This window comes from Gobio gobio (assembly GCF_949357685.1).
Source record: "Gobio gobio genome assembly, chromosome: 3".
Classification (NCBI taxonomy): domain Eukaryota; kingdom Metazoa; phylum Chordata; class Actinopteri; order Cypriniformes; family Gobionidae; genus Gobio; species Gobio gobio.
Window position 1 is genome coordinate 30,086,662 of NC_137099.1, and position 20,786 is coordinate 30,107,447.

At 41.0% G+C, this 20,786-nt stretch overlaps 1 protein-coding gene across 5 annotated transcripts in view; it reads right to left on the reverse strand.

The window, feature by feature from the left end:
- The window catches only part of psip1a (PC4 and SFRS1 interacting protein 1a), a 113,790-nt gene that overhangs the window by 39,134 nt on the left and 53,870 nt on the right, over positions 1-20,786 (reverse strand). The window lies entirely within an intron of this gene.

The window sequence follows — 20,786 nt, forward strand, 5'->3', positions numbered from 1 at the left end:
TCCAAATATTTAAAATTCTTAAATCAAGATTAATTTACTACATAAGTACAAATTTCTGGGGGGAAAATCAAAATGAAGTGAGTTTTTGCTTAGTTAGTTAACTTTATTGTCTCCAAGGGGAAATTCTGATTGGGCACAGTGCAGAGTTGCTTCATAAAAGTAGACCAGATAACTTAAAACAATCTATATTCTCTGCCACAACAATTTATGATTTATTAAATTATAATTTATGATTTATTACACCAATTTATTAAAACACAACAATTAGCTAATGAGATTAAAACCATGTTTTTACTCCAAACTTACTTTATATCACAAGTCAAATGTTTTAAATAACCTTATGTGATCTAATTTGGCTTTGGATCAAAAAATCAGACAGAAAATATATTTTACAATATTCTGCATAATTATAAAAGCTCGAGTAGCATTGCATTATAAATATAATCTATTATGAAAACACCCAACATGGTATAAATAACACAGATAAGCCATTTATTGTCGCGATTGTGTGTTTATTATCTTCAAACCTATCTGCCTGCATGTTAGAGCGATTTATGGAAGCTGTTTATGTCAATGTCACATGGTATCTTCTTCATGCGTGCTATATATGGACTACATGTGCACGGAGCGCCCTCCGGCTGCCAGTATGAAGTATGAAGAGTTTTTTATGAATGAGAGAAGCTGATGCTCCTATTACAATCTTTAGAAGGTACCGACGGTTTTCATATTCATAACTCCTTACACATATTAACAAATTATGGTCACTATATGTCTTTGAGAATAAAACAGAGGTCAAAAATCTTAGATCTTTTAAATGATGTATAGTTTTTCAAGGTAATTACTTACATCTGACAGTAATTTTGAGCTAATTTAAACAAAGAAAGCTTCAGTGCGCCCTCGTGGATCTTACGTTTTATTAAAAAAAAACTTAAAAAAACGTAACTTCATCGGAATGGTCCAAAACTTGGTGACTTTATTGGTACTTGGTATATGAACACCCCAAAAAATTGGGGACAGGATTTGAAAAGTCTAAGTGGTCGTAAAAAAAAAAAGTCCCACTCAGGACCTTCGGGTCAAAAATTACCCCCATAGGAAATTATTCGTTTTTTTGTGCATACAATCTACAAATCAGCCAGCATGCAGAAAAAAAGGACTCAACAGTGAAGGGGTGAATCTCTAAAACATCAAGAGTGCAAAACAGACAAAAAAACTCACACACACACACTCTTATACACACAAAAACACATGCACACACAAATTAACGTGTGCCCTTCTAAAAGCTAATTGTGTTTTTGTGTGTGTGTGAGTGTGTGTGTGTGAGGGTTTTTTTGTCTGTTTTGCACTCTTGATGTTTTAGAGATTCACCTCTTCACTGTTGAGTCCTTTTTTCTGCATCCTGGCTTATTTGTAGATTTTATGCACAAAAAAACTCTGTATTTTCATATTTTTGCCAATTTCCCATTCATTTCCTATGGGGGTAATTTTTGACCCGAAGGTCCTGAGTGTGACTATTTTTTTTACAACCACTTGGACTTTTCAAATCCTTTCCCCAATTTTTTTGGGTGTTCATAGTACCAATAAAGTCACCAAGTTTCGATTTTTAAATTTTTTTTATAAAACGCTGTACCCCAGTGCGTTAAAGAGAGTCCAGAAAAAAGTACACCTTCAAGTCTAATTGGTCTGACAATTGCTGCTTCTATTTCTCTGCAAGGTGTGGAGGCTATAGAGTCAAACCATGTCTTGACTGCTCGCAGTTGGAATGCTTTATGATATAGCACAAAATTGGGAAGGGAGAGACCTCCCTCCATTTTAGTACTTGCAACGTCGCCAATTTTAAATTTGGTTGTTTGCCATTCCAAAGAAAAATGCGAATTAAAGAGTCAAGTCTTTTCCACCATTTTAAAAGCGGTGGCAAGGGAATCATGGCACTAAGAAAATTAACCCTAGGTAATATATTCATCTTCACAGTCGAGACTCTAGATTGCAGTGATGTGGGAAGTGTCCTCCATCTGTCAATATCTCTTAAGCTTTTGAAAGACTTTATCATAATTAATATGTACAATTTTACAAAGTTTGTACAAAATTGTACAAAGTTATCTGATTCATAATTGGGATAACTGATGGTATCTGGGTACACTGAGCTTTTTTGTTTAAAGGTAGAAGAGATGATTTGGACCAATTGATCCTGTATCCAGAAAATTTCCCAAAACAGTTAAATGTTTCTAGTATGTTTTGGATTGTGTCGAAATCTGAAAAATACAGTAAAATGTCATCTGCGTAGAGAGATATTGCATGTTGGGTATCCTTGATTGAAATGGAACAATTTTGGTCTTGTCTTATTTTTTGTGCTAGAGGTTCGAGAGACAATGCAAATAACATTGGTGAGAGGGGGCATCCTTGCCTTGTCCCTCTCAAGATATCAAAAGGTTGGGAATGTAAGCCATTTGTTGCTATAATTGCAGATGGATTATAATAAATGATTTGTACCATATTAATACATTTCCCATCAAAACCAAATTTATCTAACACCATCCATAAATAGTCCCAATTTAATCTATCGAAAGCTTTATCTGCATCTAGGGATAAAACTGCGCAAGGGGAATTTCTATCTTTACTTTCATTAATTACATGTAGCAACCAACGTATATTGTCTGCAGCCAAAGGATGTGGGATAAAGCCAGATTGATCGCTATGAACTAAATTACAGATATATTTTCCAAGGCGTAAAGCTAAACGCCTAGCATATATTTTTAAATCTGAGTTAATTAAAGAATTGGTCTAAAATGTGAACATTTAGTATGGTCCTTATCTTTTTTTTTAATTAAAGAGATTAGAGCTGTATTCATTTGTTTTTCAAAGTGTCCCTTTTGGATTGCAGCCTTTATTGCAGCATGCATAATTGGCCCTAATAAATACCAAAAATTTTGGATTAATTCTGGGGGGGATCCCGTCTGGCCCAGGGGATTTTCCCTTCTTTACCATTTTTAGTGCTGCATACAGGTCCTCAAGAGTTAATAGGTTGGCTCATTTGTTCAGATTCACTATAGGTTAATTGTGGTAAATCAATGTCATGTAGAAATTTATAACATTCAACCTTGTCAGCACTATCCTTTGGCTGATATAGCTCTTTAAAATGTTCTGCAAAAGTATTGTTTATCTCTCTAGGATTTGTTGCTAGGCCTTTTGTAGGTGAATGAATAGTATCAATAATAGCCCTAGCATGCAAGTCTTTCAATTTATTTCTAAAATCTATTAAAAATGCAGAATCTTGTAGAAGAGTTATATTAAATTGCCATCTTGAAGACCTCTCATGTGAGCAATAACTAAACTTTGTCAGAAGAGAGTTGTGGTCAGATATTACAGCAGGAAGGATTGCAATGCTCTCAAAACACATCCTGAATTCACAAGAACATAAAATATAATCTATTCTAGAATGCGTCTGATGCCTTGAAGAAAAGAAAGTGTAATCTCTAACAAAAGGATTCTGAACACGCCATACATCTATGAGATTGAAAGCTTGCATAAAGGATTTACAATTTACTGATGTTATCTCTTGTGATTTGGAGAATATAGCAGTGGATTTATCAAGCATCAAATCAGCAAGTGCATTCATGTCCCCTCCAATAATAAGGGCATATTCATCCAGGAGTAGCAACTAATTAGTTAACCACTGAAAAAAATGTATGTCAAAAACTGCTGGGGCATAGACAGAGACAAAAGCTATTTTCTTGCATTGAATACTTGTGTAGAAATAGCTCAACCTGCAAGATGTATCATTACTACATCTTTCAATAACAAGAGGAAGGTTTCTTTTAATGAGTGTAAGAGATCCCTTTGTTTTTGTTCCATCACTAGATGCAGCAATGACTTTATAAAATGTATTTTGTACACAAGCAACATTGCTTGTTTTTAGATGAGATTCTTGAACTAAAGCCACATCTACGTTGTGTCTGTTAAAACTATGCAGAAACTTTGTTCTCTTTATAGGACTATTTAAACCTCTGATATTAACTGAAATAATTGAGATATTAACCATTATCATCCATCCATCCATCCATCCATCTTCTTCCGCTTATCCGGGGCCGGGTCGCGGGGGCAGCAGTCTAAGCCGAGATGCCCAGACTTCCCTCTCCCTAGACACTTCCTCTAGCTCTTCCGGGGGGACACCGAGGCGTTCCAAGGCCAGCCGGGAGACATAGTCCCTCCAGCGTGTCCTCGGTCTTCCCCGGGGCCTCCTCCCGGTTGGACATGCCCGAAACACCTTCCCGGGAAGGCGTTCAGGAGGCATCCGGAACAGATGCCCGAGCCACCTCAGCTGTCCCCTCTCGATGTGGAGGAGCAGCGGCTCTACTCCGAGTTCCTCCCGAGTGACTGAGCTCCTCACCCTATCTCTAAGGGAGCGCCCAGCCACCCTGCGGAGAAAGCTCATTTCGGCCGCCTGTATCCGGGATCTTGTCCTTTCGGTCATGACCCAAAGCTCATGACCATAGGTGAGAGTAGGAACGTAGATTGACCGGTAAATCGAGAGCTTCGCCTTACGGCTTAGCTCTTTCTTCACCACGACAGACCGGTACATCGACCGCATTACTGCAGAAGCTGCACCGATCCGTCTGTCAATCTCCCGTTCCATCCTCCCCTCACTCGTGAACAAGACCCCTAGATACTTAAACTCCTCCACTTGGGGCAGGAACTCTCCACCAACCTGGAGTGGGCAAGCCACCCTTTTCCGACTGAGGACCATGGCCTCGGATTTGGAGGTGCTGATCCCCATCCCAGCCGCTTCACACTCGGCTGCAAACCGTCCCAATGCATGCTGAAGGTCCTGGTTAGAAGGGGCCAACACGACAATGTCATCCGCAAAGAGCAGAGACGAAACCGTGTGGTCCCCAAACCTGACACCCTCCGGCCCTTGGCTGCGCCTAGAAATTCTGTCCATAAAAATTATGAACAGAACCGGCGACAAAGGGCAGCCCTGCCGGAGTCCAACATGCACCGGGAACAAGTCTGACTTACTGCCGGCAATGCGGACCAAACTCCTGCTTCGGTCATACAGGGACCGGACAGCCCTCAACAAAGGACCCCGTATTCCCCCAGCACCCTCCACAGGATGCCGCGAGGGACACAGTCGAATGCCTTCTCCAAATCCACAAAACAAATGTGGACTGGTTGGGCAAACTCCCATGAACCCTCCATCACCCTGTAGAGGGTATAGAGCTGGTCCAGTGTTCCGCGACCAGGACGAAAACCACACTGTTCCTCCTGAATCCGAGGTTCCACTATCGGCCGGATTCTCCTCTCCAGTACCCTGGCATAGACTTTCCCGGGGAGGCTGAGAAGTGTGATCCCCCTATAGTTGGAACACACCCTCCGGTCCCCCTTCTTAAAAAGAGGGACCACCACCCCGGTCTGCCATCCCAGAGGCACTGTCCCCGACCGCCACGCGATGCTGCAGAGGCGTGTCAGCCAAGACAGCCCCACAACATCCAGAGACTTGAGGTACTCAGGGCGGATCTCATCCACCCCCGGTGCCTTGCCACCGAGGAGTTTCTTGACCACCTCCTCTGAGCCCCCAGCCTCTGCTTCCTCAATGGAAGACGTGACGGCGGGATTGAGGAGATCCTCGAAGTATTCCTTCCACCGTCCGACAACATCCCCAGTCGAGGTCAACAGCCGCCCATCGCCACTGTAAACAGCGTTGGTAGGGCACTGCTTCCCCCTCCTGAGGCGCCGGACGGTTTGCCAGAATCTCTTCGAGGCCAGCCGATAGTCTTTTTCCATGGCCTCACCGAACTCCTCCCAGGCCCGAGTTTTTGCCTCCACGACCACCCGGGCTGCAGTCCGTTTAGCCTGTCGGTACCTGTCAGCTGCCTCAGGAGTCCCACAAGCCAGCCAGGCCCGATAGGACTCCTTCTTCAGCTTGACGGCATCCCTTACTTCCGGTGTCCATCACCGGGTTCGGGGATTGCCGCCTCGACAGGCACCGGAGACCTTGCGTCCACAGCTCCGAGCAGCCGCTTTGACAATGGAGGTGGAGAACATGGTCCACTCGGACTCAATATCTCCAGCCTCCCTCGGGATCCGGTCGAAGCTCTGCCGGAGGCAGGAGTTGAAGATCTCTCTGACAGGAGACTCGGCCAAACGTTCCCAGCAGACCCTCACAGTACGTTTGGGTCTACCGAGTCTATCCAGCTTCCTCCCCCGCCATCGGATCCAACTCACCACCAGGTGGTGATCAGTTGACAGCTCCGCCCCTCTCTTCACCCGAGTGTCCAAGACATACGGCCGCAGATCAGATGAAACGACCACAAAGTCGATCATTGACCTACGACCTAGGGTGTCCTGGTGCCATGTGCACTGATGGACACCCTTATGCTTGAACATGGTGTTCGTTATGGACAAACTGTAACTAGCACAGAAGTCCAATAACTGAACACCACTCGGGTTCAGATCAGGGGGGCTGTTCCTCCCAATCACGCCCCTCCAGGTTTCACTGTCATTGCCCACGTGGGCGTTGAAGTCCCCCAGTAGAACGACGGAGTCCCCAGTCGGAGCACTTTCCAGCACCCCTCCCAGGGACACCAAGAAGGCCGGGTACTCCGCACTGCCGTTCGGCCCATAGGCACAAACGACAGTGAGAGACCTATCCCCGAGCCGAAGCCGCAGGGAAACGACCCTCTCGTTCACCGGGGTAAACTCCAACACATGGCAGCAGAGCTGGGGGGCTATAAGCAAACCCACACCAGCCCGCCGCCTCTCACCATGGGCAACTCCAGAGTGGTAAAGAGTCCATCCCCTCTCGAGGAGTGTGGTTCCAGAGCCCAAGCCATGCGTGGAGGTGATTCCGACTATCTCTAGTCGGAACCTCTCAACCTCACGCACAAGCTCAGGCTCTTTCCCCGCCAGCGAGGTGACATTCCATGTCCCAAGAGCCAGTTTCCGTGTCCAGGGATCGGGTCGTCTAGGCCCCCGCCTCCGACTGCTGCCCAATTCGCTTCGCACCGGCCCCTTACGGTCCCTCCCGTGAGTGGTGGGCCCACGGGAAGGTGTCCCCACGTCGCTCCTTCGGGCTGAGCCCGGCCGGACCCCGTGGGGGAAGGCCCGGCCACCAGGCGCTCGCATACGAGCCCCAACCCCAGGCCTGGCTCCAGGGTGGGGCCCCGGCTGCGCCATACCGGGCGACGGCACGGTCCTCCTTCTTTTTGTCATCATAAGGGGTTTGTGAACTGCTCTTAGTCTGACCCGTCACCTAGGACCTGTTTGCCTTGGGAGACCCTACCAGGGGCATATAGCCCCGGACAACATAGCTCCTAGGGTCATTCGGGTACTCAAACCCCTCCACCACGTATTATCAAAGATACTGTAAACTTTAACTATATTAAAGGGTAAATAATGAGTTATTTTAGACAAGACTAGTTTGATTGCATATTTCGTTACTAACATATACAAAGAGATACATGGCAGGACGAAACTCCCCCCTCCCCCAGACCGCTAGATCAGAGTCCTGCACGGGTCCAATTTTGAAAACCCACACCCGCCCGTACCCGCAGTGCTTAAACCCGCATCCGACCCGTTTTCCGACAACAGCACTAAAAATCCACACCCGACCCGACCCGCTTAAAATAGAACCAACACCCGACCCGCACCCGCAATAAAATCAGTTTAGCATATCACATTATAGACACACTTACAAAAATGTTTATTGCCAGCATACAGAAGTTATTACACGACCATTAACACAAGGACAACTTCTACCGGGAGCTTAACGTGGCTTAATGTACTAAGACAGTGTTATTAAGAGACCAAACTCAGTAAAGTCATAATACTAATAACGTATACTATGTACAAAAAATAAGATGAGCCCAGAATATGAACGCAACGCGTATAATTACACGTTAAACGTTTTCCTATCATAGAAAACCATTATAAAAAAACACTTAACATGGCTTAATGTACTAAGACAGTGTTATTAAGAGACCAAACTCAGGAAACATAACACAAATACTGTTCGATAGAACTACTTGTGCTTGGTTTGTTACCAGTTATCTGTGTGCTTCCTCAGCGATGAAGTTCCACATTTGCGGCTATCTTTTCTTCAATTCTTCATGATCCATCTTGACGACTGCAGTGCAGGCAGATCATGATTCCACGGTATATACAGAACTTCTTAAGTTGAATTTAATACCTTTTACTACCTTTTTTACTACCTTAAAAATATTTTTTAATACCAGCGCGACTTCAAGCTGCAACTATAGTAGCGTAAATTAAATATCTTTCCAAATGGAATAACATATTGCATCACAATGTAACGAGGTCATTATAACTTAACAACAACTGCCCACAGAGATGAGAATAGAAATAAAGACAGGAGAGGAAGGAGACATCTTCTTCATAGTTCGTGCAGTGTACAGAGGGAAACGAGAGCAATTTTCACGGCGCAATATAGATTTTTTTTCTTTTTCGTTTTAAATCATTAAGGCGAGTCAGTCAGTGGATATCACACAAAAACGCAATGTGGTGTTTAGTTGCAAGGTCTAAACACCTCAGCTCTGGTGTAGTGGTGGTGATAGGGCATAGCGTCTGCTGTCTGACACGCACCTGTTGATGAAGCTGCTAGGACTAACGTTAGGCTACTGCTGACTGCAGTGGTTTGAATCGGGAGAGCAGTCGGGGTTGAGGGCAAAGCAGTGGAGGTTGAGGTCGTTGATGCATCCGTAGCGCAGAACATTGATATGGGAAGCTGCTCGCTACGTCCGCGCATCCTAGCTTGGTGGCTGCTATATGATTACATATGTGATTTGACGCAATTCACCCCCACCCAGGTTATATTAATTGTCTTCCTCGCGGCTGTTGCAAACTACTGGCCTAAGCCAGTCTTTAAATCGTGAGTCCTCCAGCCAGAGGTCCGAGAACTTGCATTTCCCCATGCTTTAATTACTGAATGGAAGCGAGCTCGCGTACATGCTTGGCAGCAAGCCAGCCGCGGACCCAGTTTGTTTCAGCGTGCGCGCGAATGAACACCACACCACCTCACCTCACCTCACATGATATCGCGCAGGTCCTACTCTCAACATATAAATAAATCCACGCAAATTGTAGAAAAAAAGGCCTGTACTTAACACTAATTGAAAATGTATCTAAAAATAATTGGGCTCGAAAATGTAATACCTCGTCAGATGACGTTTACTACTTTTTACTACTTTTTAATGCCCTTAATTTTGGCTAATTTCATTTACTACCTTTTACAACCCCGCGGACACCCTGGATTCTTCTGTGAGGGCACGCGCGCGCCGCCACAGATAAACTGATATGGATTTGAAATTATTTTATCAACTTGGAATACAGGCAAGGCATATTTTTGTATATGCATATTTTTAGGAACACATCTACAATATACATGCATATATTGTTTATATATAGGCCTATATTCGTTTGCACATGACTGTTTAAAACCAGTGTTTAGACCCGTGTTTCTCCCTTGTCCGACCATACCCGCACCCGTATCCGACACAGTAGGATGTTTTTCACCCGTTTCAGCAATATTCGCGGGTCACCCGTCGGGTACCCACAGCCGTGCAGGACTCTGCGCTAGATATTCAATAAACAATAACTATAAATTAAACGTTCAACTAAAAGCACGCCTTTATGCGTTAAATACTCTCAAATTCAGTGCTGCCCGGAACAGGATACCAGTCCTGAACGTAAAAATACCAAACTTAAGAACAGTATAACCTTAAGGATGAAATTACATTTAACTTATTGGTAGCCTATGTTTATCCAAAGTAAATGTAGAGTGTCCTTAACCATACAGTTCCATGGACAGTCCTACCAGTACCAATGGCTGGTTAATTATCAGTTTGATTCGTGTCCATCTCGTATGGATTGACATCGCCGAAAGTCAGCTGCCGTTTTGCACGCGAGTTGTCTGCGAACTGAATTTGGAACTCCCCTGCTTCTTGTGGCAAAGAGAAAGACAGTTTCTCACCATTATGCATAACGCGCAGAATGGCTGGGTAAATCAAAAAAGATTGGATTCCTGAAGCTCGCAACTCCTTCTGTGTATCAGCAAAGTTTTTCTGCCTTTGCAAAGTGTAGTCAGCAAAGAATTTCAGCTGATTCTCGCCATCCAGAATTGGTCCTCTCTTGCCCTGTCTAAGATAGACTGATGGTCTTGATATCTCAGCACTTTAAAAATCATAGTGCGACCCGTCTCCGTGGACCTCTGCTGTCCATAGATGCGATGGGCTCTTTCGATCTCTATCGTCCTGTTTGAAAGCGAGGGGATCCACTTTGGAAGCATTTCTGTGATTTCTATTCACGTTGGATAAGCCCGCGCACAACAGTCATCTGTGATTGAAATTTGGCAGTCAGTGACTGCATGCACTGTGTCACTTGTGATCTTTCATCGCAGTGTGCACTGCATTCTGGACAACTTCTTCCATCGTATCTTGTTGTTTCGTTAATGCCAGAGAAATGGCGTCTGCTAGGGCTGGGCGATAAAATGATAATGGTATCGCGATATACACGTAATCGATATCAATAAAAAATGCGTTGGATAAAACGTTCAATAATTTTTTTTGCATGAACAAAGGCACTCACTCTCTGCTAACAGCCAATCATGTAACTGTATCATGTCTGGTTGCGCCATATCGTTGTCTCGTGTTGGATTCATTCTTCAGTAAACAGAACCGGCGTGGAGTGATAAGTGGAAAATGAGTGTCGCAGCGAGCACGGAAATTGTTAATAAGACAGGAAAACAAGTCAGCTCACCAGTATGGCAGTTTTTTGGATTGTATAAGTCTGACTGTAGTCAGACCAGTGTCGTCTGTTGTCCCCACCAAGACTGCTAATACCACAAACTTGTTTTACCAGCCTTGTTATACTTTCGTCTGGCTCCGCAACGCGAGCCTCCGCTAACAGCGTGTGCGCGCCTTGTTCGTTTGGGGACGTGTTTATACTCGACACACTCGCCGTTGTGCCATTCTTGATTTTGGTTGAATCCGAAATCGCCCCCTAAACCCTCAATCACTATTCCCTACTTTAGTCCACTGATACAGTTCACCTGAAGGAGTGAATAAAAACAATGAGCGAATTCAGACAGCTGCTATGTGTACATCGGCTGTACACTCGTTATTGCGGTGCAAAGCAGATAGAATGAGTGCACTCAATAACTTCCACTATGGTTTCGGACACCACTACAAATGGCTGTCCCCTCAAATAGCCCCCTATGTAGGGTATAGGGGGAGATTTTGGATTCTGCCTTTGAAACTACATGGAGAGGTAATGTTACTCTGCATCAGTGCCTTATGACAAAGCATCTAAACGGTAACAGTTACAAAGAAATAATGGAGGCACTGCACCTTAATGTTAAGAGATAATTTAAATTTTAGACTTGTTTATATTTTAATTATTTGAATGTTTTCCATGGTTGTGTTCACATTTCTGCCTTTATAACTGAGGGGATTATAATCAGAGGAAGATTAAGTTTAAAATAAAAATGTTTAAATGCAAAATATGTTTCTCCTGGTCCTTATTTTAAATAGGTCATAAAACATATAAATAATTATCGATATCGACCGATATGAAACATTAATATCATGATACAGTTTTCAGCCATATCGCCCAGCCCAAGCGTCCGCCATGTCTTCACTGCACGTTGAAGATTTCATCTGTTTTCCAGTCGGGGTTTTTGCGGGCATTCATCTTGTTTAAAGGTGTGTTTAGACTGTTAGATTTGTAAACTTTAACCTGGTAAATATTGATAAAAGAGGGAGCGTGCTGGGAGCTCTAAAGATCGGCAGCCATCACGTTTGAAGCATCACGTGATCCAAGCTTCAACTTCTGATGGTTGTAAACAGCACAGCAGTAATGACTTTATGAACTTCTTTACGTGCAAGATTGACAATATTATGAAGAAAATTATAACCATGAAGCCGTCTACTACAGTAGCACATCAGACAGAGCAATGTAGTGTCACTGAGGAAAAATTACACTCATTCACTGCTATAGGAGAAGAAGAATTAAATAAATTATCTATAAATTATGTTAAATTATCAAAATCAACAACATGTATGCTCGACCCTATACCACTTATTAAAAAAACGCAACTTGATCCTACAGAATTAGTCAATTACAGGCCAATCTCAAATCTACCCTTTCTGTCAAAAATACTTGAAAAGGCAGTGTCCTCACAATTATGTTCCTTTTTAGAAAGAAATGGTATCTGTGAGGATTTCCAGTCAGGATTTAGACCGTATCATAGCACTAAGACTGCTCTCATCAGAGTTACAAATGATTTACTCTTATCATCCGATCATGGTTGTATCTCTCTATTAGTGTTACTTGATCTTAGCGCTGCATTTGATACTATTGACCCCGACATTCTTTTGAATAGACTCGAAAATTATGTAGGCATTAGTGAAATTGCATTGGCATGGTTTAAATCATATCTATCAGACCGTTATCAGTTTGTAGCAGTAAATGAAGAGATGTCCCACCGATCACAAGTTCAGTATGGAGTACCGCAGGGCTCAGTGCTAGGACCGTTGCTCTTCACCCTGTACATGCTACCACTGGGAGATATCATTAGGGAAGCACGGCGTAAGCTTTTGTTGTTATGAAGACAATACTCAGCTCTATATTTCTTCACGCCCTGACGAAACTTACCAATTCACAAGATTAACGGAATGCATAGCTGATATAAAAAATTGGATGACTAGTAATTTCCTGCAACTCAATTCAGAGAAAACAGAATTTTTAATTATTTGACAAAAAAGCTCCACAAGTAGTAACCTAGAATACTGTCTAACACTTGATGGCTGCTTTGTCAAGTTCTCGTCGTCAGTGAGGAACCTGGGTGTGCTCTTTGATACCAATCTCTCATTTGAAAGCCACGTTTCTAGCATCTGTAAAACGGCATTCTACCATCTTAAAAATATATATAAATTACGGCACATGCTCTCAATGCAAAATGCTGAACAGTTAGTTCATAAGTTCATGACCTCAAGGCTAGATTATTGTAACGATCTACTGGGTGGTTCACCTGCTCGCCTAATAAACAAACTCCAACTGGTCAAAAATGCAGCAGCTCGAGTTCTTACTTGAACCAGGAAGTATGACCATATTAGCCTAGTTCTGTCAACACTGCACTGGCTGCCTATTAAATATTGCATACATTTAAAATCTTGCTTATTACTCACAAAGCACTAAATGGTTTAGCTCCCCAGAACTTGAGCGAGCTCTTATCACATTATACTCCATCACGTCTATCGCGGTCTCAAAATTCTGGCCAGTTGATAATACCAAGAATATCGAAATCAACTGCAGGCGGTCGATCCTTTTCCTATAGCACCTAAACTCTGGAACAGTCTTCCTAGCATTGTTCGGGAAGCAGACACACTCTGTCAGTTTAAATCTAGACTAAAAACACATCTCTTTACTATGGTGTAAGGATCGGATTTGCTGCTAAAATAAAATCTTAGATCCACACCCCAGCAATAGAACAATAAAAGTCACTAATCTTGAGAGAAGATCTCACAGAAACTGTGTGACACCACCCTGATCAAACATTTCACCCCCTCCCCATTTTGCCGTCTCCTTGCCCTGTTTTCAAGTCACCAAATGCAGATGTACCAATGATGATGTATCTTGTAAATCTATTATTTTATCCCTTTCATGTTTGGTGTCCTTTTAAAGGTCCCGGTGCGAATGGTAAAATGGTCTCAATTTCCCTGCAGTCACTAGTAGTATTAGAAAGGTTGAAAACTAATGAGAATTCTGTTCTCCTTTTGAGGAGTCTCTTCAAAGATATCTGATCCACTCCCCCAAAACCAGGTGGTTGTGTTGCAAATATTTACAACCATTTTGTTTTAGTTGGAGTATTTAAGGGAGGGTAACATAGCTTTCAGGGGGGGGGGGGGGTGTTCTGTAGCCAGAACCCCCATGTGGTGCTGTGTCTGTCTTTTGGGACACACACTGCATGTATTGTGCCAGACATGATGACTCTTTGCATATTACTTTGCGATTGTGTTTATGTTTTTACGCTGATCAGTTGTGTACCATGGATTCTTGCTTAATTATTTTCTTGTCTGGCCAAAATAAATGTTAATCTTGATTTATTCTGTATCTTTCTGAAATCATTATTTTAGTAGAGTCGCATGAGGAGTAAGTAGGGGCTACCACAAATCTCTCTGTTGGGACAGATCAAACTGAGGCCTCCATAGCGGGAGCATCGAGCCAAGCATGAGAGGAAATCAGATTTCTGACTGTCGCTGGTATTATAAGTTGCAGCTTCCGTGCCTATTAATCAAATTACACTTTTTGTTACGAGTAAACCTGTGGGACTCACTTAAAGTTAAAATAGTTCACTCTGCAATCCTCTGTAATATCAGAACTGACTAATTTGTGTCCGTGAGAGCTAGTGATTCGCGACACTAGCCTCTGTGCGGCTCCAGGTCCCATGGTGGAACGAATATTTGAAAATAAGTGATACTAATAAAAATCAACTAATCATAAAATCAGCTGATAAACTCTAAACGTAACATACTTTATGGAGTCACATAAAATTGGAGTCAGATAAAATTATTTATGGAGTCAGATTTGAAATGAGATATCAATAAATTAAGAGAACTTCACCAAAATGCTGAAAAGGCTTAGACGCAGAACTCCTTTTGACCAAGCCGTTAGAATCCGGTTTGGCTAATGGATGGAAGTTTACAATGTCATACACATAAAACACTTTTTCAATTAAATGATTGTTAGGCTGCATTAACTAGGTCAGCCGGAACACTTCCCATAATACCTGATGTACCCGTTACATCATCAGAAGAATGGCATCTACGCTAATGTTAGTCTCTCTGTTTTATCCCGAGGTTTACGGCATTCAGCCAGATCCGGGCCGTATCCAGATCAGATGGTGGACCTGCGCCCAGACATGATCAACGCATGACCCTGAAGTGTCTGCAGATACCGTGTCAATTTAGACTCCCCTCTGAAATTACCTCATCGACACGGCATCCTCAATATATCCGTCTCCGTCGTGATGACTCTGATCGTTCGAATATTCCTATTTAATAATTGTTTAATCGATAGGTCATCCTCAATAAACCCATCTCCGGCCTGACGTCTCTGATCTTTCTAAATATTGCACTTTAATAATTGTTTAATCAATACGGCATCCTCAATAAACCCGTCTCCATCATGAAGATTTTTCAAATATTGCAATTTAAAGGGTAACTTCAGTGATTTAGCATTAAGCTTTGTATTTAAACTGGGTCATTTATGCAGTAGAAATGTGAAATTATTTTTTAATTTGGTGCCTTCTAGACTGAGAAAAGACAGAAAATGTATTTTTGTCTCATGTGGATGAAAGACAACAACTCCCAGAATGCACTTGCTTCGCTGCCCTATGAGGCCAGTCCGTACACCATCGTTTTGATCTTCATAGTAATACAATCATTTCGTTCAGTTAGAGAATAAATACTACAATTAAAAATTGTGTCTTTTCAATAAAGTGTGAGTGAGCCGAACAAAAGTCACGGCACAGACGCAGCAGTGTCAGATTTCATTCCTCATGAAGAGCTGAGCAGAGCTGAGGTAAGCGCCAGTCTGGCACATTTTCAGATCGCATATGGAGGCTAAACTATCACAGGAATTCATTAAAAAGTTGAAACACTCACTTTACTCTGCACCGAGCTCCGTTATTACAATTGTCCGTGCTGCCGTCTGTGTCTTACATTCTGTGCGTGAGATCTCCCCTGTGGGTGGTTTGATAACATGCGGAACAGCTCCATCTAGTGGCTGTAGTCTTTGCCTCAGGCCAAAAAATTCCCAGTCAATGTCCGTCATTGCAGTGATAGCTTTAACGGAGTTTAGCTACTTGGAACAACAGCATGAGAGTTGAAAATAGCCTCACATCGTGTAACTAAAACCTATTTTAGCTGCTCGCCATTCGGCCATCTTAACGTTGTATTGTGAATAGATTATCAACACGAATGAATTCACTCACGTCTGCTGCCGCTGTGGGTAATTTGTGTTCACATAGCTTCACTGAACAGCGTCCATTAGGGCTTGTATTAAAAAATGTTGCATATTTGAAGAAATTTTGCTTTGTTCTCACATGATTGCAAAATATTTCATAATACAGAATACCATTTCTATTATTTCTCACTGAATTATGCGATCTGATGAGCTAAGAGCGTTTAGATCGAGCTGTCTCCTGATTTGCGTCAGTGATCTCCGCGCTCTCTCATTCTGAATAGCTGTCAATCATCTCACATGGCACGTTTCTGGCTGTCCTGTACACTTCCTGGTTTTTAGCTCCGTGATAAACAGTCAAACAAAAGCTTTTACACATAAAAAAATAAAGAGAATCAATAAACACACAATTAGACTTCGGGTTGTGTGTGATTTGGGGTATAAATAAAGCAAATAAAATGCTAAATATAACGTATTACAACATTATTAAATGACATACACACACACACATATATATATGTGTGTGTGTGTGTGTGAGTGTGTGTGTGTGTCTAATATATATATATATATATATATATATATATATATATATATATATATATATATATATATATATATATATATATATATATATATATATATATATATATACACATATACATTTATTATGTACATACATACACACATTATATATACTGTGTATATATGTGTGTGTGTGTGTGTGTGTGTGTGTGTGTGTGTGTGTGTGTGTGTGTGTGTGTGTGTGTGTGTGTGTGTGTGTGTGTGTGTGTGTGTGTGTGTGTGTGTGTGTGTGTGTGTGTGTGTGTGTGTGTGTGTGTGTGTGTGTGTGTGTGTGTGTGTGTGTGTGTGTGTTTTATTTAATCCATGGAAGTGATGGTCACTTCTTTAAGGTTTACAAAATGTTTACAGAATGCTGCTGGATGATCCATGCACTTATGTTATTATTCTCAATATTAATGTTGTTAATATTAACAGTTCTTCCAATTAAAGATATGGTAAAGAATTTAAAGGGAGTCTTTGTCAGAGGCCTTTTTATTCTTCAATTTTCATTTTTACTCTAGACACATATATCGGTTCAAAATATCGGTTATCGGTCTACTTGATCTGTAATAATCGGTATCGGCATCGGTCCTGAAAAATGCATATCGGTCGACCCCTAATTGGTATCAATAGAAAGAGGAGACTATTAAATTATACTCTACTCAAAGTTATATCTTAAATGGTTTTAAAGATATACCCATCTGAATTATGGTCGTCTGCCCTCTTTTTCCAATTGAAAACCTGAGAAAATCGCTTTTTTAAAGTTTTTTGCCCGTTTTTTGTTGATATCTTTCAAAATCCTTTGCATTTAAAGGAATAAACTATTTATTTTACAGCTTAATTTGACAAAAGACGTATTTGGTCAAATTAAGCTATTAAACAGACTGAAGCTTAAATTATTTTAAAGTATTTATTTGAATAAATATTTTAAAAGGCACTTTAAATCAAAGATTAACTAAAATCAGAAAGATTGAACAGAGGTGCTACATTTTTTGAGTGTGTGCAGAGCCGGCCAAAGGCATAAGCGAACTAAGCGGCTGCTTAGGGCCCCCTTGGCCACCAGGGGGCCCCCAAGAGCACATGAAATTACTTTTTGCTGCATGTTATTTTGATGATTGAAATCGCGAAATGGCCTTAAACAATTACTAAATAAACTGCAAAATGTAAAGTTTTTTAATATATGCACGGATTGATTCTGACAGCTCTGCACGAGCTCGCAGCGCCATCGGACACTATTCGCTTGTTAGCCAGGGTTCAAAGTCCAAAGTGCGAGAAAAATCTGCGCTAAAATGTAGGCCTACTCGTCAGTTGCCCGGTAACCTTTTTATGAATGGATGGATTTGAGAATGTGATATGGTTTAGTGTGAATATCTTGTCTGACGTGCTGCATGTTTTGGACGGAGTAGGCTACAGCATAGCTTCCAGTTTCTCAGTAAATGTTTTTCTGCAAGTGCTATATCATCCCCTTGGAATTATAAATTGTGTAGCCTACATTTTGGAAGTTTATATTTAGAAAATAAAAATGTTCTTTCTACACATTCGAATGGAATGTACATTTTTTTTTATTTCCGGCAAAATAAAAGCTCTGTTTAATGTTTGAAAGAAATCAACATTTCTTGTTTTTATAAGAAGTCTCTTCTGCTCACCAAGGCTGCATTTATTTGATCAAAAATACAGCAAAAATATTAATTATTATTATGTAAAACAGCTGTTTTCTATGTGAATATATAGTACAGTCTAAAAATATATATATTTTTGGTGGTATATAGCACTAAAAGTGGTTCTTGGCTCGTAATCATAGGGGAACCTCTTTAAGTGCGATATAGCACCAATCTTGGTGCTTCAGTGGTTCTTCAGAGGTTCTTCAGCGGTTCTTTGGCTGAGGTGCTATATAGCACCGCTACCATATACAGAACCTGTTAAGATATGGTGCTATATAGCACCAAAAGTGGTTCCCCATGATTACGACAAAGAACCACTTTTAGTGCCATATAGCACCATTTTTTTGTGTGTGTGTAAAGTGTAATTTATTCCTGTGATCAAAGTTGAATTTATCAACATTACTCCAGCTTTCAGTGTCACATGATCCTTCAGAAATCATTCTAATATGATGATTTGATGCTCAACAAACATTTATGATTATCAGTGTTGAAAACAGTTGTGTACAATGTTTTTAGGATTTTTTTAAAGCTTTCTATTTCAGAGAAATGCTGTTCTTTTGAACCTTCTATTCATCAAAGAATCCTGTGGAAAAGTGAGCATATTCAGCATAAGAGACTACTATAAAAAAATTACAGCTGAACTGTAGTACTGTAAGACTTTGGATATTAACACCTGACCACTCTTGTGGGTTTGCTACTGGTACAATTAAATACCGTATAGGGGTAAAAACATGACAGCCAGACATGATGTAAGCAACACAGCTACAACTACTAACATTGATACTGGGTGTGTGCGAATTATCAAGAATTGACAATAGTCAATCGTATTGGTGGCACCGACGGGCCCCCAAATAAAATTCAGCTTAGGGCCCCATAAGGGCTTGGGCCGGCCCTGTGTGTGTGTGTGTGTGTGTGTGTGTGTGTGTGTGTGTGTGTGTGTGTGTGTGTGTGTGTGTGTGTGTGTGTGTGTGTGTGTGTGTGTGTGGGCGCATCTGCGTGCATCCACATCCTTGACTGTCACCTCGCCATGCACACGCAGTTACTTTGCGCTCCTTTGACGGAGACATTTCTCAAATTAATATAAAGAACTACACACAGTATACTACATTATACTACACTACACAGTATTCAACTTCTGATGAGAGCTGCTAGCTTGTTGACACAGAGCGCTGCTGGTCTGACAGGGATGGCTGGACCAATCGTGTGCCGGTCAGTCGAAACGGGGTTTCCCATTGACAAATGAGTAACGTTATGTCACTGTTTGTGTACATTTCTAAGCTTTTTGATTGGTTTTAGACAACGTTTAACACCATATTTGGACATAATGACGTTTCAGGGGATCCCTGGAATGTAGGGAAATGCTCAGAAGTGACGAGAGTTGAGAAAAGAAATTTCAAGCGAATTTAGTAAACTTTGTCAACTTTAATAGTCATTTAAATACCTTTACTCAATTATCTGGACTACGAAATTTTGGGACATTATTTTTGAATGCCTGTTCTTTTAAATCAGCTAAAAAAAAAAGTTTTTCCACATTATATTTTAAGTATCTTAAAACGTCGACTTCCGACTCACAACGGGTCACATATAAAAAACACAACACATATGGTATATGCCTGATGAAGGTCATGAGACCGAAATGTTGCTAATAAAAAGTTTTTGATATCTTCTGCAGGTAGCGATAGTGTGCGGGATTTCCTTTAACTTTTTAAATAGTTTATAACAAATAAATTACTAAATCCTACAAATAAATATAAATAGGGCTGTCACTAATGATTATTTTGGTGATAGAGTAAGCAGTCGATTATTTTGATGATCAAGTAATCAGATTTTTTTGTGGTAATAAAAATGGACCTAAGCAAAGACCTAAGCTTTTAATAACAATGGGGCAATAATAATTGGTATATAATATAAACCATCATCTTATGTACATTATGTATTATAACAGAAGCCTGCAGAGGGCGTGGTGTTGTTACACTTTACAGCAGACCAAATCCTTGTTTTATATTTACCAATTGACATTTAATTCAAATGTTTACTCAATCTTTAATATTGGCCACTTCTTTAGAAATGCTACAACCACTGTAAATTCTTGTGGACCTCAAAACATAACTCATAAGAGCGAGGGTTTAAACTATTTTGAAATCATGAACTGAGAACTGAGCTGATCGACGACATAACCTTTTTTCTGCAGAACTGCTTTATAGATTAAATTAACTAATTTAATAATTAATTTTTAAATTTAGTCTTAGTCCTGTGTCAAATGTAGTTTTTAAATTTTATCCTATTTACAAAACCATGTACTATTTTTGTTCAGTCAAGATTTTGTCGATTGTTTGGGAATTTTTAGTCAATGAAAGCACATTTTTATCAAATATATTTAAAAAAAATAAATAAATTGGGGGCTTGCATGGCAGTAAATAATACCGTGAAATGATCATGTAGTCAATACAGATATTTCATAAAAACATCACTAAAAGTGTCTGCTCTATTACAAATCATTTAAAAAAAATACCCAAAACAGCGGCTTTAAAAGATAGAAATATAGACTAGAAAAGATATTTAAACTTGCTCTGCCCTTACGTCCATGACTCA